The sequence below is a fragment of the Schistocerca piceifrons genome, chromosome 2 (genome assembly GCF_021461385.2).
Source record: "Schistocerca piceifrons isolate TAMUIC-IGC-003096 chromosome 2, iqSchPice1.1, whole genome shotgun sequence".
In the NCBI taxonomy this organism is placed as follows: domain Eukaryota; kingdom Metazoa; phylum Arthropoda; class Insecta; order Orthoptera; family Acrididae; genus Schistocerca; species Schistocerca piceifrons.
In genome coordinates this window covers 490208738-490233325 of record NC_060139.1, presented here as the reverse complement: position 1 = coordinate 490233325, position 24588 = coordinate 490208738, and the positions used below count along the sequence as shown (strand labels likewise).

At 43.7% G+C, this 24588-nt stretch overlaps 1 protein-coding gene across 1 annotated transcript in view; it reads left to right on the top strand.

Annotated features, from left to right (window-relative positions):
• Positions 1 to 3354: 3354 nt before the first annotated feature.
• LOC124777666 overlaps positions 3355 to 24588 on the top strand; it is a 206958-nt gene continuing 185724 nt past the window's right edge. The window contains exon 1 of the mRNA XM_047253146.1: positions 3355 to 3404. The gene's annotated coding sequence lies outside the window, so the exon portion shown is untranslated. The remainder of the gene's footprint in view (positions 3405 to 24588) is intronic.

Below are 24588 nucleotides of genomic sequence, written 5' to 3'. Positions count from 1 at the left end.
ACTGGCGACATGAATACCAGGAACAATGCCGGCTTTGTCAGCTAGAATACACAATAAATAGCAAGAGCCTTTAGATAGAACCCTGTGGGACACTACATGTAATGAGTCCTTTGTCTCTTTTTATATTCTGCTGTACTCTTAACGTCTTCTTGACGGTTCGTGTCTTTCTGCGGCGTCCTAGGGGACTAAGGAGAATGAATAAGATAAACATAGAGAAGCTTCCATCGCAACCTTGCCAGTGAATGGATTGCTACAAGATTTTGCATAATTCGTGTTACACACATAGAGGTTGTAGAGGGGACTTGGTAGATCAAGTTTTACACAGGAACCTATGTCAGACAACGTCGTCCAACGACGCTACAGAGCGTCGAAGTTATAGGCACCAGCGCCTGTAAATGGGGCTGATTCTGTTATGGCGTTGCAGACTTTCTAGGATTACGGAGAAGGATAACTGTATCAGTTTGAGGTAAGGGTCCCTGTGCCGAAAACGAACGAGTCGAAAGTTACAAGCGAAAACCGTTCTGATACCTACGACGGCGGAATACATGTGCTGGTACCGCAGTTTCTAAGACTGTATGGCTGTCAACTTCAGAGGTGGTAGTGTAGACCAAAACAAAGAAAAAATGTCTAATAAACATGAGCTCTAAAATGCATACCTTAAGAGCTATGAGCACCTATTCAATAAAGATGTGTTTTGACAGTAGCGAACATGAAGAAGTGCTCATTGCGCCTCAGGCACGCATTTTAGAGCCCGTGTTTACCGGACATTTTTTTCCTTGTTTTGGTCCATATTAACTTATGTTAAAGTTACCTTCCCTACAATCTTAGCAACCACAGAAATAGCACATGTATTCCACTGTCAGATGTTTGAGAACGGTTTTCGCTTGTAACTTTCGACTCGTTCTTTTACAGTAGAAAGGCCTTTATCCTAAATTGATACATTTATCCTTCTCCATCGTCGCAGAATGTTTGTAACATCATATCGGAATCACCCTGTATACAGGGTGGTCCATTGATAGTGACCAGGCCAAATATCTCACGAAATAAGCGTCAAACGAAAAAACTACAAAGGACGAAACTTGTCTAGCTTGAAGGGGGAAACCAGATGGCGCTTTGGTTGGTCCGCTAGAGGGCGCTGCCATAGATCAAACGGATATTAACTGCGTTTTTTTAAAATAGGAACCCCCATTTTTTATTACATATTCGTATAGTAGGTAAAGATATATGGATGTTTTAGTTGGACCACTTTTTTCGCTTTTTGATAGATGTGCGCTGTAATAGTCACAAACGTATGGCTCACAATTTTAGACGAACAGTTGGTAACAGGTAGGCTTTTTAAATTAAAATACAGAACGTAGGTACGTTTTAACATGTTAGTTCGGTTGTTCCAATATGACACATGCACCTTTAAGAACTTATCATTTCTGAGTATGCATGCTGTTACAGCGTGATTACCTGTAAATACCACATTAATGCAATATATGCTCAAAATGATGTCCGTCAACCTCAATGCATTTGGCAATACGTGTAACGACATTCCTCTCAACAGCGAGTAGTTCGCCTTCCGTAATGTTCGCACATGCATTAACAACGCGCTGACGCATGTTGTCAGGCGTTGTCGGTGGATCACGATAGCAAATATCCTTCAACTTTCCCCACAGAAAGAAATCCGGGGACGTCAGATCCGGTGAACGTGCGGGCCATGGTATGGTGCTTCGACGACCAATCCACCTGTCATGAAATATGCTATTCAATACCGCTTCAATCGCACGCGAGCTATGTGCCGGACATCCATCATGTTGGAAGTACATCGCCATTCTGTCATGCAGTGAAACATCTTCTAGTAACATCGGTAGAGCGTTACGTAGGAAATCAGCACACATTGCACCATTTATTTAAATTGCCATCGATAAAATGGGGACCAATTATTCTTCCTCACATAACGCCGCACCATATATTAACCCACCAAAGTCGCTGATGTTCCACTTGTCGCAGCCATCGTGGATTTTCCGTTGCCCAATAGCGGTTTACGTTACCGCTGTTGGTGAATGACGCTTCGTCGCTAAATAGAACGCGTGCAAAAAATCTGTCATCGTCCCGTAATTTCACATGTGCCCAGTGGCAGAACTGTACACGACGTTCAAAGTCGTCGCCATGCAATTTCTGGTGCATAGAAATATGGTACGGGTGCAATCGATGTTGATGTAGCATTCTCAACACCGACGTTTTTCAGATTCCCGATTCTCGCACAGTTTGTCTGCTACTGATGTGCGGATTAGCCGCGACAGCAGCTAAAACACCTACTTGGGCATCATCATTTGTTGCAGGTCGTGGTTGACGTTTCACATGTGGCTGAACACTTCATGTTTCCTTAAATAACGTAACTATCCGGCGAACGGTCCGGACACTTGGATGATGTCGTCCAGGATACCTACCAGCATACATAGCACACGGCATTTTTATCACAATAGCCATACATCAACACGATATCGACCTTTTCCGAAATTGGTAAACGGTCCAGTTTAACACGGGTAATGTATCACGAAGCAAATACCTTCCGCAGTGGCGGAATGTTACGTGATACCACGTACTTATACGTTTGTGACTATTACAGCGCCATCTATCACAGAGCGAGAAAAGTGGTCCAAGTAAAACATTCATATTTCTTTACGTGCTACACGAATATGTAATATAAATGGGGGTTCCTACTTTAAAAAAAACGCAGTTGACATCCGTTTGGCCTATGGCAGCGCCATCTAGCGGGGCCAACCATAGCGCCATCTGGTTTCCCCCTTCAAGCTAGACGAGTTTCGTTCTTTGTAGTTTTTTCGTTTGATGCTTATTTCGTGAGGTATTTGGCCCGGTCACTATCAATGGACCACCCTGATAGTGGCGCCAATAACTTTGACGGTCTGTAGCGTCATTGGATGAAGTTTCCGCACATGGGATTCTATGTAAGACTGGATCTACTAGTTCCTTCTACGATCTGTAAGTGTATAACATGAATTGTGAGACACCCTGTATATGCATAGTGGTCCCGCCGTGCTTGGCACCGCCCACTCCTCCGCGCCGGCTGGAGCGGCGGTACAGCTGGGAGGCATTATCTCCGAACGCCTCCAGATAAAGGCGGGCGCGCTAAAGTCCCCAGGGAGAGGTCCCAGTAGCTCTGTCAACATCACGGCGTCCGCTTATCGCGACGCCTCGTCCTCCAGACAGCGGGCACTCCGCTACTTCTCAGCCGCTGATGGGTGCCGCTCGTCCGCCTGTGATGACACGGCCGCCCAGCTAGACGCCAGCCACCGGCCGAGTACCCGATCGCGCACACGCCATGACGGAGGCGCCGCTGGAGAATGTCGTCTACTACCGCGGCGGTGGCGGCTACGCCTCCCTGCTGCGCTTGCCGCGTGAGTACACGCACTGCGGCCTTCAACCCTTGTGTGTTTTGCTAACGTACTAGAGACTGCACGCAGAATAACAACAACAATAATACGTGTTTCAAACGCTGTGCATTCGATTACATGCGACAAGCTGAAACTGTGTGCCGTACCATGGTTCGAAAGAGAATCCTCCTCTTTTGTGGTAAGCACACTATCAATGCCGCGTGGGCTCTCTCAGAGCTTCAATTCGCTGCAGACCTCTGATCACCTCTTGTAAATCCCGTCAGCTTTACCCTGAGACGTGTTCAAATAGTGCTACTGGCAGAATACTGTTCGCGAACGGGACATACCTAGTTTCAAGCTCCGATACGGTACACATATTTAACCTATCACAAAAAAATTAAGGTAGCGTAAATACGACCTTGTAATTTGTTTACTGAATATGCACGTCGTGGTTTCTTGGTCTTCCTATAACGTCCTTCCAACGTCAGCGAAAGTTCCACGTTTTGTTACATTACCTTGATTCTTTTCTTTTTCCTGGCCGCATAAGGCCACATCCATAAGGGGTCGGCGAGTTGACGTGGATTTGGCAATGAACCGATCTGATCCGGGAGGGCATCGCGTCTCCCCTGATCCCGGAAGAGGCGTCGTAACGCGCACGCTTATTCGACCTTGTAGCATTACCTTCAGTAAATATTTTAATAGGCATTTGAAAAGTATTGCAAGAATCATACAATGTAGGCTTTCATGGCCAGCATCTTTTTCAGTTAAAACTTCCGAGCTCAAATGCCGTGGTCGATGCATAAAACTGCTTCCTAACGTTTCGTCACCAGCTGCAGGAGACATTTTCCGAGTATCCGTTTTACATCGGAAGATATCTCCTGCAACTGGAGACGAAATGTTAAGAATGTGTTCTGTACATCGACCACGGCCTCTCAGCCCGGAAGCTTTAACTGAAGAAATATTACAAGACTTTCTCGAGGGAGTACTACCAATCAATACCGGCGCTTCCCAGAGATCCACATTGTGGGAGGTGGCGCTTAGGTCAAGACACTGGTCTCTTTTTCGGGAGGAAGTACGTTTAGATCACATCTGGACAGTCTGATTTAGATTATCCGAAACTTTCTTAAAATGAATTCACACGAATATCGGAATAGATCTTTCAAAGAAGCAACAATTTACATTCAGCTCCGTTTTTCTTCTCTAGATGACCACGATGTCGATTAAACCTGACGTCCCTGCCATGCAGTCCTTAATAGTTCTTAGATTCGAGAACTACTGTTCAGAAAAGGGCTTTCCAGCGAAACATCTGCAGCGTACTCGAAACAACCTTTGCAGCATGATGACGTCCGTCCACATTCCTGCGCGTTTGGACTTGGTGGCGAGCTTCAGTTCTTGTAAGTTTTCATGTACCGCAGTGTCATCATGTCATCATAACTTTTCCGGAGCTGGCGTGCCTGTTGTTTCGTCTATGCCGCAGAAGTTTCTCTGGAAAACCCTTACACATCCTCCATATAGCCTCGATTTCTCCCCAAGCGATTTCCATAGTTTTGGAGCCCTAAAGAAAGACGTTCGAGACCGTCGATTTGCTTCGATCGAAGAGATGCAGTCTGGATACAATCATGATTTCATAGGCAACGGCAAAAGTTTTTCCGTGAAGGCATTGACCGTCTTATATCACAGTGAGATAAATGTAATAACAATTACAGCAATTATTTTTGAAATAGTAAACACTATGCTTACTTTTTCCCATATGTCTCATTTTCATTTCACTGCCCCTTATAGTTTTTAACAGCTCACACAGAGAACGTAACTATTGGTTAAATTTCAAGTTCTCGGAAACCTTTCTTTGGAAGCATATGATTTTAACCAAGTCAAAAATATGCAACTTGCATATTTTGAGAGTGTCTCTACCTATTTAATCTCGAAGAAGCCTACTTTTGCACTCCGTATTGAAATAATTCCATTGTAATTCCTTTATTTTACTATGACTGCTTTATTATTTTTGGCTCCCTGACTGATCAGTTTTAATTATTAACAGAAGGCTCTGATAATCGCGCCCTCGAGCACGTTGGCAGTCGAAATATCAACAGTGTTCTCCCCTTCAAAATGCATCTGAGTTTAGTTGCTAAATCTATGTAAGCCGCTCAAAAAAAGTTTTGCATCGCATGTATGTCTGCAAACGTGTGAGGGCTTAGAGTCAGTGGGAGCAGGGAATAAAATAACGAGCCTCATGAAAATAAAATGTATATCTACTGTGAAATAAAATTAAAACAATAATCAAAATAAAAGCAACTTGTTAGAAGATGCACGTCGGTAAAACCAAAATCTGCATCTGGGTAACATTCAATAACATGATTCTCCACCGTTTGCATTTTAACATGCATGGATCCTACTCGATATGCTGTCCAGAAAGTTGTCGAGACGTTGCTGCTCATGCCTTTCCCACCCTTCGATGGTGGTCATTCTTTGGTCATCCAGTGTGTGCTTAAGGTTCGTGCGAGGACACGCAACAACTTTCAACTGTGTCCAAACACACTGTCAGTTTCCTATCTGCACGTACCGCAGGCCGCTTCATTCGGTTGATTCCTGTATCTGGAAGAAATATGTTCAGCGGATGGAGGAGGTGTGCTCGCATCCTCCACCAAAATGTTGACTGTAAGGCTGGGCAAAAGGGTTGCAGGGTCCTGTCTCTATAATGCACAATATTCAACTTACCCTCAGTAGCGACGAGAAGCACTCGACGTCCGTATATAGGGTGTTCAATACTTTGAGAGACGGTAGTATAGACCAAATCAAGGTAAAATGTCCAGTAAACATGCGATCTAAAAAATGGTTCAAATGGCTCTGAGCACTATGGGACTTAACATCTATGGTCATCAGTCCCCTAGAACTTAGAACTACTTAAACCTAACCAACCTAAGTACATCACACAACACCCAGTCATTATGCAATTTAAAATGCATACCTTAAAACCTATGAGCACGTATTCATCTTCTCTTCTACTGCAAGCTCTAGCCGGCCGCTGTGACCGAGCGGTTCTAGGCGCTTCAGTCCGGAACCGCGCTGCTGTTACGGTCGCAGGTTCGAATACTGCCTCGGGCATGGATGTGTGTGATGTCCTTAGGTTAGATGGGTTTGAGTAGTTCTAAGTCTACGGGACTAATGACCTCAGATGTTAAGTCCCATAGTGCTTATCGCTAAAGGAGGTGCTCAATATGGTGTCCAATCATAGTAAGGCATGCTTCTGTCCTACATCTTCGAGAATCATGCTCTGTTTGAAAAACTCCATGTTGGTCGTGAATGCGCTGTCATACATTGATCACGCGTTCCTGTAGTGTTTGTACATCATTAAAGGGGCTTGCATACACCAAAGATTTCAAGTGTCTTCACGATGATGATGAAGTCCCATACTCCTCGACAGAGGGTAGGGGACGATGCGGGAGACCCGCACTGCTGTAATAGGCAAGGTCCTAGCGGAGGTGGTTTGCCATTGCCTTCCTCAGACCGTAATGGGGATGAATGATGATGATGAAGACGACACAACAACACCCAGTCATGTCAAGCCAAGTGAAAATCCCTGATGCCGCCGGGAATCGAACCCGGGACGCCGTGCTCGGGAAGCGAGAACGCTACTGCGAGATCATGAGCTACGGACGTGTCTCCACAACCAAAGGAATTAATATCGGGGGAACCTCCCCGACTACTCCATTGCCCATTAAATGTCTGTGTGAGGTATTCTCGAAGATTTAGGAGAAGATGGGGTGGTGCCTTGCTTCTAAAACTTCGCGTGGATTTTCATCAGCCCATGCAAGTTAATTACGCAAATTGGTAATCTTATCTCGCATGAAACCAGCTTCGTTTGTGAACTGTATTTTTAAGTAGATCTTTAATACATCATTGCAACGTTCTTCATTCTGGCAAGCTGATTTTGTGGTCGAAGGGCATGGACGCACTGTACATGACAAGGGTGTAGCATCGCCCAGACTGCAGTATGACTAGCCCCTGTAGATGTTGAAATTCTGTGTACTCTAGTTCCGGAATCTTTGTCCATTTACCACTATCAGCCGTTTTTGTAACTTTAAAGCTAATGTTTGCTAGTCGCCGTAAAAGGTGGTGGAATAATTGCGCAGACGGTACCCTGCGTTCGGAAAATTTTCATGCCGGCCGGAGTGGCCGAACGGTTCTAGGCGCTACAGTCTGGAACCACGCGTCCGCTACGGTGGCAGGTCCGAATCCTGCCTCGGGCTTGGGTGTGTGTGATGTCCTTAGGTTAGTTAGGTTTAAGTAGTTCTAAGTTCTAGGGGACTGATGACCTCAGAAGTTAAGTCCCATAGTGCTCAGAGCCATTGGAACCATTTTTTGAAAATTTTCAGCTTGCAATAGACGGGCTCAGAGGTTACTTCCATTTACCAGCCCGTGTGGAATAATAAGCTCGCATTATGTAGATAAGTACAAATATAAAAGTGTAGTAAAGTAAAAACATTTCACAAATTTATCAAAACACTAACTGGTTACATTGGAACTCCCGGGTTCCCGGGTTCGATTCCCGGCGGGGTCAGGGATTTTCTCTGCCTCGTGATGACTGGGTGTTGTGTGCTGTCCTTAGGTTGGTTAGGTTTAAGTAGTTCTAAGTTCTAGGGGACTGATGACCATAGATGTTAAGTCCCATAGTGCTCAGAGCCATTTGAACCATTTTTTTTTTACATTGGAACTAATGTATATGCCGCACTTACCCAGAACTGTGAATACGGTTTACAGTAACAACACTAACAGTTGTTTACTACATACTGCATCCTAGGACAGTAACAGGAGAATGGGTTTTCAATTGTTTACTGCTTTCTGTACGTCGTCAGTAATAGCAAAGGGCTTGTTGCAGAGAAGATGAACAAATGCTTATAGCTCTTAAGGTATACGTTTTAGAGCCCATATTTACCGGGCATTTTTGTTTTGTGTTGGTCCTTACTACCACTTCTCAAAATATGGAATACTTTTTATAGCATCTTGTTGAATGCTCGAAAGACATCGCTGTGCTGTACGCCTGTTTAATGGGCAACTCCCTGCACTGACAACACTGCTTGCCGTAAAGTGACAACACGCACACCGTTAAGCTTGAAATGACTCTTCGAGGCTCGTTGACAGCCTGGATATTGTACACAAACCGCACTGTCTTCTTCACGATTAGAGATACAGCGATCCATATTAACTTTTACCTCCATTACGCACGTGGCTGTAGGTAGCGACTTTTTGTGTGAAACGAGAGTTGAGGAAGCTGTTCCGGTCAAAAAACACAAATTTATGTAAGTCATGAGGATGACGCAAATCTTTTTTGACCAGGTTAATTCAATTATTTTTCTGCGTTCTTCTGTAATAAGTTTTGCCTCCTCCAGTACTACTTTATCTGAAAAGGTAAGAACATTAGTTTCAGATGTCTGTATTATTACTGTGCTTTATGGAAAGGTGCATATCTGTTGAAGGAAGAGAACTGATTTTTCATCTGTGATGATTAGATTATACGATTTACGTTCATGCTATTGTCCAGATAATAACATATATTCTTCTCCATCACTAGTATAGTATTTTCATGGGTTTTATCGTCAATTTTTGTGTTATCATACCCAGGAGATACGGCATAGTATGAAAACGTGAGAGGGGAATTCCCTCTGTTAAAAATGGAAATCGACACTGTTGAATAGTAGTAGGACGCATACAATCGTATGCAATGGGATTTAAGTATGCCGGCCGGAGTGGCCGTGCGGTTCTAGGCGCTACAGTCTGGAACCGGGCGACCGCTACGGTCGCAGGTTCGAATCCTGCCTCGGGCATGGATCTGTGTGATGTCCTTAGGTTAGTTAGGTTTAATTAGTTCTAAGTTCTAGGCGACTGATGACCTCAGAAGTTAAGTCGCATAGTTCTCAGAGCCATTGGAACAATTTTTTTTATTTAAGTATCGTTGTGACCTTTCTTTGGATGTGGCCTTGTGAGCTTTGGCCGCTAATCTCTATTGCGTTCTTCCTGTTGAGAAGTGCTCGTTCAGCTTAGCTGGCAGCGCTCTAGCTTGCCATGCGGAGACTGATAGCCAGATTAACTGCTTTTGGTATGGCATGCTGTGCGGTGTGTGTGTGTAATTTTTTTTCTAGCGTTTTCCTACATCTCAAGAAGCCGTACATTCTTTTTATTACACATAATTTGATTTGTAGGACATCAACAACTGAGAGGCATGATTAACAGAATGACAACCGCTTCAGTTGTAATAATGATTTATTCAGTCCACGACCGGTGTCGGTATTATAAATCCCACCTTCAGGTGCAAGAAAAACTGTAACATACAGAAGGATAGGAGGGAGTGAATATTACATATCTGAAAAAATACAAGAACAGACCAAGAAAGCAATGCGACTCACGTACGAGTACTGTACTTAGTCACGAGTAACAAGCGCTCGATCCAGTACGTGCAAAAACTTCTAGTCATTGCATCTTGTGCGGCACTAGATAAAAGATAACGATACAGACCTATAAATGTAACATTAGTGGGGGTAGGACGAAGGAAAAAGGGACGAAAACCAAACGCTGTACTTAAACTGTCCGCCGTTGAGCAGTCACGCGCTTGTCATCCGTATAAAATCATTCACTTTGTTCAAAAGTCTGCATACCAGTGTTTTAAACATTCTGCGAGCGTTTAGGTATGTGCAGAACGGCAACAGAGAATCTCCGTTGTGAGGACAAGTTATCCCCCTTCCGTCTCCCCCCTCTCCCATCCACCCACGAATATTTGGTCCGCCAGCTTTTAGCTATAGGCTGTGCAAGAATAAAAGTCTGTAAGCGAAGTCATTGTTTTCAATAAAACCATTTTTTGACCGATAAAAACAGAACTGCTGTGAAATGGGAGATTATTTGCATGACGCCTTCTCTTTCATAACAAAAGCCACTCATCCACAAACACTGCTAAAATCAAATGCGTCACGATATTGGTTAACATCGCCCTGCAACACATGGACCTCGCCGAGGGGGTGTGGTTTACGGGCCTCTGCGACACAGGTAGCCATACCATAGGTGCAATCGTATCGGAGGGATATCTGTGGTTCCTGAAGAGGGGCAGCAGCCTTTTTAATAGTTTTGGCGGCAATGGTGAGAATGATTGACTGATGTGGCCTTCATTAGCCAACACGGCCTTGCTACATTGGTACTGCGAAAGGCCGAGAGCGAGGGAAAATTATAGCCTTTACATTTCCTGAGGAAATGCAGTTCTACTGTACTGCTTTATGATGATGGCATTCTGGTAAAAAAAAGCCGGCGGAAAAAAAGTCCCCAATTCGGATTTACGGGCGAGAACTACTCAGGAGGGTACTGTCATCAGGAGAAATGAAGCTGGCGTTCTCCGGGTCGAAGTGTCGAATGTTAGATACCTTAATCGATTAGATAGGTTAGACAATTTAAAGAGGGAAACGGATAGTCTGAAGTTAGGTATAATTGGCGTTGGTGAATTGTGGGGACAAGATGATCAGAGTCTCTGGTCAGGTCAGTACAGGGTTATCAACACAAAATCAAATAGAGGTAAAGAAGATGTAGGTCTAATAATGAATAAGAAAGTAGGAATGGGCGTAAGCTAGAAGGAACAGCGTGGTGAATGTATTGCAGTAGCCAAGAGTTAGCTTTTCGTGACTGCTCTGAAAATCACACATAAGTATTCTCTTTGCCGTTGGATTGTGAAGAACACGCCGTCTTGTCGTTGTTGTGAAAAACTTAATGTGATGATAGCGGAATGAGTAAACGACAAAGACTGAAGTACATAACACGGAAAGTACATCCGTTGTTCACACTAGTATTCTTTTTGTAATTCTCATACTACAGTAGCGCCAATCAGTTTAAAGACATGGATATTTGCAGGAAAATTGTCGTTGTTTGTTGAAATAGTTGTACTTAATGTAAATGCAATAGTAACAAATCCAGTGGACCGGCAAAGCAGTCAAATGATATCGCATTTGATGTCAGTAGTACGGTACATAACAAGACATCAAAGAATCATGTGGCAGAGGGTGGAACTCGGCACAAATGCAGTCGGCTCTGTGCGGTGTTAGTGTGTGCGTATGTGCCTTACTGCGGATACGAAACAGACATCATTAGTGACAGTGCTTGTTGTGTGTATAAACCACGATTGTGACAATGCCCCGCGGAAAACAGCTACCGTACGTTGAAAGTACTTACAAGGAAACTGAACTCTCTTATCGTAAAATCGCCAAGAGTTTGAACTGTACAAGTGCGATGATTGATGATGCACGGTATGAACAGGCGGAAAATATGAGCAAATTAGAAAATTATCTGAGGCATAGAAATGCTTACAGTTGCGCAAAGCAAAGGCCACAGACCGTTATTCTTCTCTCAACTTGCTGCTGATTTACAGTTGCCTATAACCGCCAGACACGTACGACAAATTTTGTTCACATGAAAAATATCTTGCATTCAGGAAATGGCTGCAGAAACCCGCTGTAACTCCCAAATATAAACAGGTGAGATTGGAGTTTGCTGAAAAACATGTTACCTGGACTTCAGAATGTGATAAAGCAATATTCAGTGACAAGAAGTAGTTTAATTTAGATGGGCAGGAAAGATTTCAGTATTATTGACATGATCTGAGAACAGAGCAACAGGCCATAATGAGCAGAAATTTTGATGATGGAAGTATTCTGTTTTGGGCAGCCTACTGCGCTAAAGGGAAATCACGCATTGCTTGGCTGAACACTAGAATAAACTCTTAACATGTACACTGAGATGCTACAGACAGAATTGGTTAGAAAGCATGAGAACCTAAGGGGCGAAGATCTAATGCTTCAAAAGATAATGCATCTGAGTTTGTTTCTGCGCCAATCAAAAAGTGGTTTGAAGATAAAAATATCGATATCTTGCCTTGGCCTGAACGTAGCCCGTATTTCAACCGCGTGCAAAACCTTTGGGGAGTACTTGCAAGGCGTGTTCATCGCAATGGAAGGCAATCTGAGGCTATATAGGAGCTGAAAAGAGCGATACGAATAGAGTGGGTGACAATTTTATTTCAAGAACTACAATCTCTAACAAAATGAATGCTGAAGAGAGCTTTTGAGGTAATTACTAAGAATAGTGGTTGGACAAAACGCTAACAATGCAATAACACGGCAGTAGTGCCTTTACACCAATTCCCATCCAGGTAATGAAAACACCTTATTTTGTTACTCGGTTAATGAAAGAAACTATGTAATTCCGTCATGATTGTTTATGTCTTGTATGTGTCTATTACATTCATGGTAAATTCGACATGCTTCAGACATGATACTATTACTTTCATGGAAACCTGCATTTATTTATTTATTTAACCTGATCAGATTTGGGCCATCAGGCCCTCTCTTACATCGGACCAGTGTTCCACACATGCAGCATTTCACACATCAGAGTTACGTCATGATAATAGTTTACATAATAAAATTAGATTACTCTAGTGACAATATGAATAAACAGTAATGACTAAGACCTAATAAAGTAAATGCTGGCAGTATTTTTACAACAAGTGCTATACATACAGATTATGATGAAAGCAATAATAATAACAGTAAAAAAAAACAAATAATAATGATAAACATGAGAAAAATTGGCAATAGTAACGACGATTTGTGCAGATGTACATTAATATCTTGGTGTGTAAAGTAGATGTTTACTACTATAGCGAGTTTTGGGGAAAGGAGATTTAAGGAGGGGGAAAGAGGGAAGTAATGAGGTAAAGTGCATTCATGTACAGAGGAAGGCATTACTGTTGCTTAAGTAGATACGTCGTTAACTGTTTTTTGAAGCCGGACATGATTTTAAGTTCTCTAACATAACGAGGGAGTTTATTCCAGAGTCGGGTTCCCGCTACTGTAAAGGACTTGGAGAAGGTGATTGAGCGATGCAGTGGAACAGAGAGGATTTTATTATTATGGGAACGTGTGTTTCTGTCATGTTGTTCCGACATAAGCGTTAAGGACGAGGAGAGATATGAGGGACAGTGTACGTTTATAAGGCAGTAGATGAGAGAGAGTGTATGGAAATCTCTGCGTTTGTCTGCACGCAGCCAGGACAATTTTGCATATGCTGGTGAAATGTGATCAAAAAGTCGAACGTCACAGATATATCGGACACAGGAATTCATGACCAGTTCTAGACGTCGCGAATTTTCCTGGGAGAGGCCTTGAAGGATAATATCGCTGTAGTCAATGATTGGGAGTATAAGCGTTTGTAGTAATTTCTTTTTCAGATCGAAAGGGAAGAATTTTTTATATTTTTGTAGGACACGAAGGGATGCTGATGCTTTTTTCCACACTGCAGTTACGTGCTCTGTCCAATTTAGATTTTCATCTATTATTACTCCCAAACTCTTTGCTGAGGGAAAGAAGTTAATATTTTTTCCATTTATGATAAGAGATGGTACGGATTCCCGATGTTTTGGGCTAATGAGTTTAGAGTGACCAACAAGTACCGCTTGGGTTTTAGATGGGTTTAGTTTTAGTCCTATGTCCTGTGCCCATTTTGATAATGCATCGAGGTCAGTATTGAAATTTTCAATATCTTTCTTAAGATTGCTTGGTTTCGCACTTAGATGCAACTGAAGGTCATCAGCATACATACGATATTTGCAATAGGTCAGAACCGATGACACATCATTGACATACAGGCAGAAGAGTATAGGACCTAATACTGAGCCTTGGGGAACGCCTGAGACTACCTGCCGCCATTGTGATTTTATATTCCCAGACAGGACGCGTTGCTGACGAGACGTCATGTATAAGCGAAACCATAGCACTGCACTTGGTGAGAAATTTAGACCGCTAAGTTTAGCTAGTAAGATGTCGAAGTCGACAGTATCAAATGATTTGCTGAAATCTAAGAAGCAAATGATAGTCGCTTCTTGTCTGTCCATGGCAAGTTTCAGGTCATCTGTCACCTTTATCAGTGCGGATGTTGTGCTACGATGTTTACGGAAACCTGATTGGTATTCGTCTAGTAGGTTGTTAGTAGTTAGGTAGTTGGTGAGCTGGTCATGAACTATATATTCTAAGGCCTTTGATAGTGCAGGAAGAAGGCAGATGGGGCGGTAGTCAGAGGGCGCTGTGGCGATGTCCTTTTTAGGCAGTGCCTTAATTTGTCCCAGTTTCCAGGCCTCAGGGAAAACACTTGTGATTAATGAGTCGTTGAAAATGTCTATTATAGAGGGCAGTAGTTGGTCAATAATAAGATTTACCATCTGGATAGTGATGCCATCATGTCCAGTAGATGCTGACCTAATCCGCATTATGGCTTTCTTGAAAGTATTGCAAGTGACGTGCTGTAGATAGAATTTTTCTTTGCTACAGTCGTTCATCCCCATGAAGTAATCAATGATTCTCTGTCTTTTTTCTGTTCAATTGTGGTTGTAGGTAATGTGAAGAATCGGTTTAGTTCTTCAGCTGGGACCATGGGATTTTCTGCAACTTTTATTTTGCCTAAACCGAGACTACGGAGATTTTTCCATAGGATGGCTGGTCTACATCCATTGTCAGCTAATGTACGGGCGTGCCTGAGCTTAGCGTTACTCACCGCTTGACTGACTATGTTTCGTTTCTGCTTGTATACGGTATGATTTTCATTCGGGTGTAGGGTGTATCTTGTATGCTCGATGCGCAGCGTCTCTGAGATTCATGAGCTGTTTTAGTTCATCAGTCAGCCAAGGTGCAGGTTTCCTTTTTACTTTTCTGGTCTTTATTGGAGCATGTTTGTCATATAGTTGAGTAATTTTGTTTGTGAAATCCTTGAGTGTGTCGTTTATGTCCATGAGGGGAGTAGAGGTCATCCCCCAAATTATTTCGTGTGCCTCAGTTTCGAGTTCAGGCAAATTTATGCGTTTAAGTCTCGGTATGTAGACAGTTTTTGTTTCTTTCTACGACATTCTAGTGGATGCGTCATGAAAATGATGTCATGGGCAGACATGCCAGGTGCAGATATTTGAGAGGTGCGGATTATTCCGTTTGGAGATTTCGTTGCGAATATATCTATGAAAGTGTGACTGGTAGTCGTGTGATGAGTAGGTGCCAGCTGAAGTAGCATCATATTTGAGGAAGAAAGCATCCTCTTAATTTTCCCAGTGGAAGGACTATTGCGCAGAAAATTAATGTTAGTGTCGCCTGCTATAATTACATGTTCATATGACGATTCGAGACTAGAGAGGGCAGTTTCGACACAGGCGAACCCACCTACTTTTGGAGGTTTGTAAAGGACACATATTAAGCACTTCCTGTTAAGGGATTTTATCTCTATGAACATACAGGGTTATTACAAATGATTGAAGCGATTTCACAGCTCTACAATAACTTTATTGTTTGAGATATTTTCACAATGCTTTGCATACACCTACAAAAACTCAAAAAGTTTTTTTAGGCATTCACAAATGGTCGATATGTGCCCCTTTAGTGATTCGGCAGACATCAAGCCGATAATCAAGTTCCTGCCACACTCGGCGCAGCATGTCCCCATCAATGAGTTCGAAAGCATCGTTGATGCGAGCTCGCAGTTCTGGCACGTTTCTTGGTAGAGGAGGTTTAAACACTGAATCTTTCACATAACCCCACAGAAAGAAATCGCATGGGGTTAAGTCAGGAGAGCGTGGAGGCCATGACATGAATTGCTGATCACGATCTCCACCACGACCGATCCATCGGTTTTCCAATCTCCTGTTTAAGAAATGCCGAACATCATGATGGAAGTGCGGTGGAGCACCATCCTGTTGAAAGATGAAGTCGGCGCTGTCGGTCTCCAGTTGTGGCATGAACCAATTTTCCAGCATGTCCAGATACACATGTCCTGTAACGTTTTTTTCGCAGCAGAAAAAGGGGTCGTAAACTTTAAACCGTGAGATTGCACAAAACATGTTAACTTTTGGTGAATTGCGAATTTGCTGCACGAATGCGTGAGGATTCTCTACTGCCCAGATTCGCACATTGTGTCTGTTCACTTCACCATTAAGAAAAAATGTTGCTTCATCACTGAAAACAAGTTTCGCACTGAACGCATCCTCTTCCATGAACTGTTGCAACCGCGCCGAAAATTCAAAGCGTTTGACTTTGTCATCGGGTGTCAGGGCTTGTAGCAATTGTAAACGGTAAGACTTCTGCTTTTGCCTTTTCCGTAAGATTTTCCAAACCGTCGGCTGTGGTACGTTTAGCTCCCTGCTTGCTTTATTCGTCGACTTCCGTGGCCTACGCGTAATACTTGCCCGCACACGTTCAACCGTTTCTTCGCTCACTGCAGGCCGACCCGTTGATTTCCCCTTACAGAGGCATCCAGAAGCTTTAAACTGTGCATACCATCGCCGAATGGAGTTAGCAGTTGGTGGATCTTTGTTGAACTTCGTCCTGAAGTGTCGTTGCACTGTTATGACTGATGTGAGTGCATTTCAAGCACGACATACGCTTTCTCGGCTCCTGTCGCCATTTTGTCTCACTGCGCTCTCGACCGCTCTGGCGGCAGAAACCTGAAGTGCGGCTTCAGCCGAACAAAACTTTATGAGTTTTTCTACGTATCTGTAGCGTGTCGTGACCATATGTCAATGAATGGAGATACAGTGAATTTATGAAATCGCTTCAATCATTTGTAATAGCCCTGTATATTCCTCTTGTTTATCTACATTGTTGTCGGATGTATGTAGTGCAGTAGGTGACAAATCAGAGCGTATGTACGGCCCTACTCCGCCCCCTCGTCTGTTGCATCTGTCGTGCCTGAGAAAGATATAGCCATCTAGGTTTACGGAAGTTGTAGGAATACTTGGTTTGAGCCAAGTCTCTGACAAAAGTATTACGTGTATATCAGTAGTTTGAACTATATATTTGAACTCGTCGAAGTGTTGCATGTGCAGTATGCAGCTTGGTGCGTTCGGGTGTTGATTGCCCGAGGAGTCTGCCGACCGATGTTTGCGGGTCGTGGTTAGCGGTGACAAGAGGGTCTGGCATGAGGAATGCGGTTGGCGTGTGAAGGAGGGGGGGGGGGGGGGAGGATGAGGGAGTGTCCTCCCAGTTCTGTGCAGTGCAAAGCGGCCGCGAGGGGGAGGGGGTGGGTCCCCGGGGAGGCAACGGGATCTGCGGCCAAGGTCAGCGAGGTCTGCAACGGTTCTGGAAGTAGCCGTGGGCTGACAGGGGAAGGAATTTCGCTAAACACAACGGGAGTAATCTGCACGTAACGGTAGAGTGTGATTTCTACTACTGGATACAAGAAAAACTTCCGTTTCTTGTTACGTTACTTTGTGAATCTGCTCAACAGCTTGTCGGTACACCCGGTAATGCCTTCTTTAACAGGAGAAGTTTTTTTTTTGTGACTATTTACATTGGAAGTACTGTACTGTCCCCGCGAACACACACGCTCGGCGCTGTGGCTTATGGAAGCGAACGTAAACATTCGTTTTATAGTTTCAAATGTCGTATTTTGTTGCAATATTTTATTTAATTTTCCGGATGGTTTTCGCTATATTAAAGGCGTCTTCACTGTTTTTAATGGAATGATAGACAATTTTTTACATGCTATGATATTTATAAGAAAAATATAAAATGTAACTGTTACCTGTCTGTCCTGCCAAAATCTGCAGTTTTTCTTGTGCGGTCACGGGTTAAGGATGCAGTTCCACTTAGGAAAATTCGTCACGTCTTCGCCTCGAAATCTTTCATTTTCCATTAACTAAATGGTGTGAAACACTTCACTGCTGATTTGACAACCGCTTCAGATGTGTACTGTGACGATTACAGTTGTGAAAAGTTTGTTTAGTTTCTGTCTCAAGACTTACTTGTGTACATAAGTGTTACCAACTTATTATGTGTTCTTTTCTGTATTTAGCTCTCATTTCATGTGCGCGTGCGCGCGACCATGTGAAACAGCTTTTTAAGGATTGGGACGATTAGGAATCTTGTAGCATATATATATATATATATATAAGATATTTTCTTTGGTTATTTTTGCCGGCCGGTGTGGCCAAGCGGTTCTAGGCGCTTCAGTCTGGAACCGCGAGACCGCTGTGGTCGCAGGTTCGAATCCTGCCTCGGGCATGGATGTGTGTGATGTCCTTAGGTTAGTTAGGTTTAAGTAGTTCTAAGTTCTAGGGGACTGATGACCTCAGATATGAAGTCCCGTAGTGCTCAGAGCCATTTGAACCATTTGAGCCATTTTGGTTATTTTTGTTGATGACTTCCCATATCTCTCTTCTTTTTGAAAGATGGCCATTGCCTCTAAGTACTTAATACATCAACTGAAAGTTGTTGCACTGGGTGATCAGCAAATTCTATGCTAATTCCCCCAAGTATTCTGATAGCTTGGAGGCTTACAGTGGTTAGCACGCTGACCTTGTACTCGCGAAGACAGTGGTTCCAAACCCCGTGCGACTATCTATATTTAGATTTCCCGTCATTTCCGTATATCATTTAAAGTAAAAGCCGATGTGTACTTAGATTTCCTTTTCCTGTTCTAAGTAATGATCCGTCTGCAATGCCCTCATCCTCCACTGGAAGTTAAACCAATACTTTCCTTTTTTTTACGAAAACGGTGTTTATTCGATTTCAGATTATTGACTGGTTCAGTCCGCTACTCTACTGCGCACGACGAAGACTGCACTAGATTTGTAGCATGTAGTTTGTAAGAAACTGGACAACAGCATACCCCACTGTCGTAGTTTTCCTTCCGTACTAGTTGTATAGTCAGGCGTAAAATATTGTTGACTGAGCTTTTAGAATGCCGAAAGGAGCCAAAACGTTTCAGAAACGTCGGGTGGCAGTCACAAGTGACAAAGCTTTGTCTGTGTTAGAGACGTAGCCCGGGAGAAAAAAAAATCGATTAGCACTATGGAACTTAACATCTGAGGTCATCAGTCCCCTAGAACTTAGAACTACTGAAACCCAACTAACCTAAGGACACGATACACATCCATGCCCAGGGCAGGATTCGAACCTGCGACCGTAGCGGTCGCGCGGTTCCAGACTGTAGCGCCTAGAACCGCTCGGCCACACTGGCCGGCTAGGCGCTAGTAACTGGGTCACTGTTTATGTACTGATAACCCCGGCGCGGCAACTGTACGAAACGTGGTATAGACTCGAAAACAGTAATGAAAAAGGATGCTCGATGTGATTTTTTTTCCATCACCGCACATGCTAAAGTCAGTTTAAAGACTGATTCTGATACTTAATTTATGATCGAAGGAAGCTGACAATGAACACATCACATTGTTAGTTCAAAGGGTCGTGTATTTAAAAAATGGCTCTGAACACTATGGGACTTAACTTCTGAGGTCATCAGTCCCCTAGAACTTAGAACTACTTAAACCTAACTAACCTAACGACATCACACACATATATGCCCGAGGCAGGATTCGAACCTGCGACCATAGCGGCCGCGCGGTTCCAGACTGTAGCGCCTAGAACCGCTCGGCCACCTCGGCCGGCGTCGTGTATTTCAACCCAGAAAACAGTGGAACATATGTGTTCGAGAAGAAAATTAAATATTTGGCTAATTACTAACAGTGTAACCCTGCTCCTATTAAGCTTCGTTTTCCTGTAGGTCATTCCTCGAAGAAATAGCGGTAATGGGGCTTTATTTCGAACACTGCTGTGGTTAGAATACTGCGTTCACCGACTGACTGCAGCTGTATTTGCGAACTGTGTGATCAGGCTGCAGATCAGTAATCCTTGTGTTTCACAAGCTGCGACGTGGTCACGAATTGAACAGTGACCCGAATATAGACTAAATTTCACGTCAGCTGTTACTTTTTTTTTCATCAGATTATCGGCTTCAGTCTATAATTACCATCTTCAGATCTGTTTTATAAAAACAGTATATTAGGACATGTTTTTTATAAAACAGATCTGAAGATGGTCATTATAGACCGAAACCGGTAGTCTGATGACAAACAAATTTTGACCATTGACGTGAAGTACAGGAAATTTACCATTGTATCTTATGACCTAGTAGCGGAAATGTTTATCCAAACATCCAGGCTGATAACTGATAAGATTTCCTCCTCACAAAGATGAGCAGCTGACTGAAGTGTGAACAGAAGATTAACGAATCAAACCAGTTGCGCTATAGAAATGTCTGAACGTACACTATGGCGTAGCAAAAGATAGACATTTTTTATCATAAGGCCGATAAAAAAATGACAGCCTTAGTCTTCGTGATAGAATATCAGAATACTGAAGCTCATCTACTGCAGACTGCTCACATAACTCGCACACCATTTTTTCTCACAATTTTTTGAGTGGACAGATATACATCTTTTCTCTATTTTATTTTCTTCTCTCATTCCTCGAAGGCGAAAGAGGTGCGGCAGCTGTACAACATTTTACTCCACATTCAGAAGAATTCTTAAATACAGGTTGTCAGAAAAGTCTTTCCCTGATTACATAAATTGATAACTCAGGCTAGAAGTAAGATACAAATATGAAACTGGTGTCTAATTGTTTACAAACTATCAAAGTTTGTTTCACACATCAGTAAACTTCCACATGAACACCCCTGGTAGCACGTAGCACATCTACGTGATATTCAATTTTCTTCCACACATTAGCCAACATCACTGGAGGGATCGATTCAACGACAGTGGTTATCCGTTGCCGCAGGATTTCACGTGTTCGGTGACCTCGTCCTTGACGTAACCCTATAAAAAGAAGTCTAATGGGGTATGTCAGGAGAGCGTGGAGGCCAAACCGTAGGCCCATCACGACCAATCCATCGCCCAGGAAAAGTCATATCGAGATAGGCACGGACGTCCAAACCCCTATGAGGCGGTGCACCGTCTTCCTGAAACAAGACATCGGGGTGATACTGAAGCAGCTGAGGAACAGCATACAGTTGCAACATGTCCAGATACTCTGCAGATGTGATGGTAGCCTCAGCGAAGAAGAATGTCCCGATATTTCGATCGTGCAATGGCGCGCACCAAACATTCACCTTTGGACTGCCTCAGGTGCACTCCATGACCTCGCCAGGGGGTTTTGAATCCCAAATGCGTACATTATGGCGATTCACTACTCCCCTGACAAAAAGGTCGCTTCGTCGGAAAAGGCAATTCGTCTGAGATAACCATCATCGTCCTCTATATGTGATAGCACTTCGACCGCAAAGTCATATGGACGTGTACTGTCATTGGGCAACAAGGCCTGAACGATTTGCACTTTGTATGCACGAAACAATAAACGTTTGTGTAAAATGTCATGGAGAGAGCTTTTTGGCATCTGTAATTCACGTGAGGCCCTGCGCACCGATTTATTCGGACTTCGCAGAAAAGACTGCCTTACAGCTTCCACCCTGTCTGCTGAGATTCTTGGTTGACCAGACCTCGGAAGGTCAGCAACCGATCCTGTGTTCTTGAACTTCTCATACCAGGCTTTAATGCTCTTGGCATCAGGTGGATTCCTTCCAAATGTTGTCTGGAAGTGTCTCTGCACTGTGGTTGGTGATCGTGTCTCATGGTACCATAGGACACACTGTGCCTTCTCCTGATTGGTTAACATGACTTCTTGGGCACTGCACCTCATCCACTACTTACGTACTGCGAACCTAAAACAGAAAAAAAACTTTGATAGTTGTAAACAATTCGACACAAGTTCCACATTTGTATCTTACTTCTAGCCTGAGTTACCAATTTATGTAATCAGGGAAAGCCTTTTCGGACACCCTGTATAACAACGACATACATTATCCGATCAGAAGTATCCGTGCACCACAATGTAATCCGATATTGACCACTGTATGTCACAAGAGACAGATCCGCCATTATAAAAGGAGGCGGGGAGTAGAGAAGCAGTAACAGCGAAATGGGTCGGCCAGTAGACCTCAGGGCGAACGTGGACTAATCATTGGATGACAACTGAGTAACAAATCCATCAGGGACAGTTCAACCCTTCCAAAGCAGCCCAAGTCGACTGTTTATGACGTGATATTGAAATGGAAACACGGAGGAACAACTGCAACTAAACCTCATGTACTGACGGAGAGGGACCGTCGAGCACTGTGGAGTGTGGTTGTAAAACATCGTGTGAAATCAGAGAAAGGTATCACTCTTGAGTGCCGAGGCTATCACAACGTGTTTGCAGGATGGATGCCACTGAACAGAGAAGGACTGGAAATGAGTGATTTGGATTAAGTACCCTGTGGCAGTCCGATGGAATGGTTTGGGTTTGGCGAATACCCGAAGAACATTACCTGCCATCAAGCGTAGTTCCAAAAAAATGTTCAAATGTGTGTGAAATCTTATGGGACTTAACTGCTAAGGTCATCAGTCCCTAAGCTTACTCACTACTTAACCTAAATTATCCTAAGGACAAAGACACACACCCATGCCCAAGGGAGGACTCGAACCTCCGCCGGGATCAGCCGCACAGTCCATGACTGCAGCGCCCAAGACCACTCGGCTAATCCCGTGCGGAGCGTAGTTCCAACAGTGAAGTACAAAGGAGGTGGTGTTACGGTACGGGGGTTTTATCTTTGCGGTTTGGCTGGGGTTCTCTCATTGTAAACAAGAAAACGCTGAATTCGGAAGGATATTAATACGTTTTACAGCACTGTGTAGTGCGTACAGCTGAGGAAAGATGGGGAGATGGTGAGCGTTTCTATCTGCACGACGATATACCCTGTCGTAGATTAGCGTCAACGAGACTATGGTTTGTCTACGATGACATTTCTAAAATAGTCTGGCTTGCCCAGTCCCAACGTGAGCCCAATGGAACGAATACCTTCGAGATGAGTTAGGACGGCGGCCCCGAGGGTCCAACAACACTATCTTCTCTGTTTTCGGCTTTTGTGGAAGACTGGGTTCCATTCCTCCACAGACAGTCGGACTAGTCATGGAGAGTATCCCTAAAAAAGTTCAACCCACCATAAAGACGAAGGGTGGTCACGCCCCACATTAATGTCCACTAATAGATGTCTGGACTTTTGATCAGTTGATGTAAATTACCTCCCCCCATGAACCATGGACCTTACCGTTGGTGGGGAGGCTTGCGTGCCTCAGCGATACAGATGGCCGTACCGTAGGTGCAACCACAACGGAGGGGTATCTGTTGAGAGGCCAGACAAACGTGTGGTTCCTGAAGAGGGGCGGCAGCCTTTTCAGTAGTTGCAGGGGCAACAGTCTGGATGATTGACTGGTCTGGCCTTGTAACACTAGCCAAAACGGCCTTGTTGTGCTGGTACTGCGAATGGCTGAAAGCACGGGGAAACTACAGCCGTAATTTATCAAAATGGTTCAAATGGCTCTGAGCACTATGGGACTTAATATCTGTGGTCATCAGTCCCCTAGAACTTAGAACTACTTAAACCAAACCAACCTAAGTACATCACACACATCCATGCCCGAGGCAGGATTCGAACCTGCAACCGTAGCAGTCACGCGGTTCCGGACTGAGCGCCTAGAACCGCTAGACCACCGCGGTCGGCCGTAATTTATCCCGAGGGCATGCAGCTTTATTTACTGTGTGGTTAAATGATGATGGCGTCCTCTTGGGTAAAATATTCCCGAGGTAAAATAGTCTCCCATTCCGATCTCCGGGCGGGGACTACTCAGGAGGACGTTGTTATCAGGAGAAAGAAAACTGGCGTTCTACGGATCGGAGCGTAGAATGTCAGATCCCTTAATCGGGCAGATAGGTTAGAAAATTTAAAAAGGGAAATGGATAGGTTGCAGTTAGATATAGTGAGAATTAGTGAAGTTCGGTGGCAGGAGGAACAAGACTTCTGGTCAGATGAATACAGGGTTATAAACACAAAATCAAATAGGGGTAATGCAGAAGTAGGTTTAATAATGAATAAAAAATAGGAATGTGGGTAAGCTACTACAAACAGCATAGTGAATGCATTACTGTGGCCAAGATAGATACGAAGCCCACGCCTACCATAGTAGTACAAGTTTGTATGTCAATTTGCTCCGCAGATGCCGAAGAGATCGATGAAATATTTGATAAGATAAAATAAATTATTCATATAGTGAAGGGAGACGAAACTTTAATAGACATGGGTGACTGGAATTCAATAGCAGGAAAAGGAAGAGAAGGGAAGTAGTAGTTGAATATGGAATGGGGGTAAGTAGCGAAAGACGAGGCCGCCTGGAAGAATTTTGCACAGAGCATAACTTAATCATAGCTAACACTTGATTCAACAATCATGAAAGAAGGTTGTATACATGGAAGAGGCCTGGAAATACTGA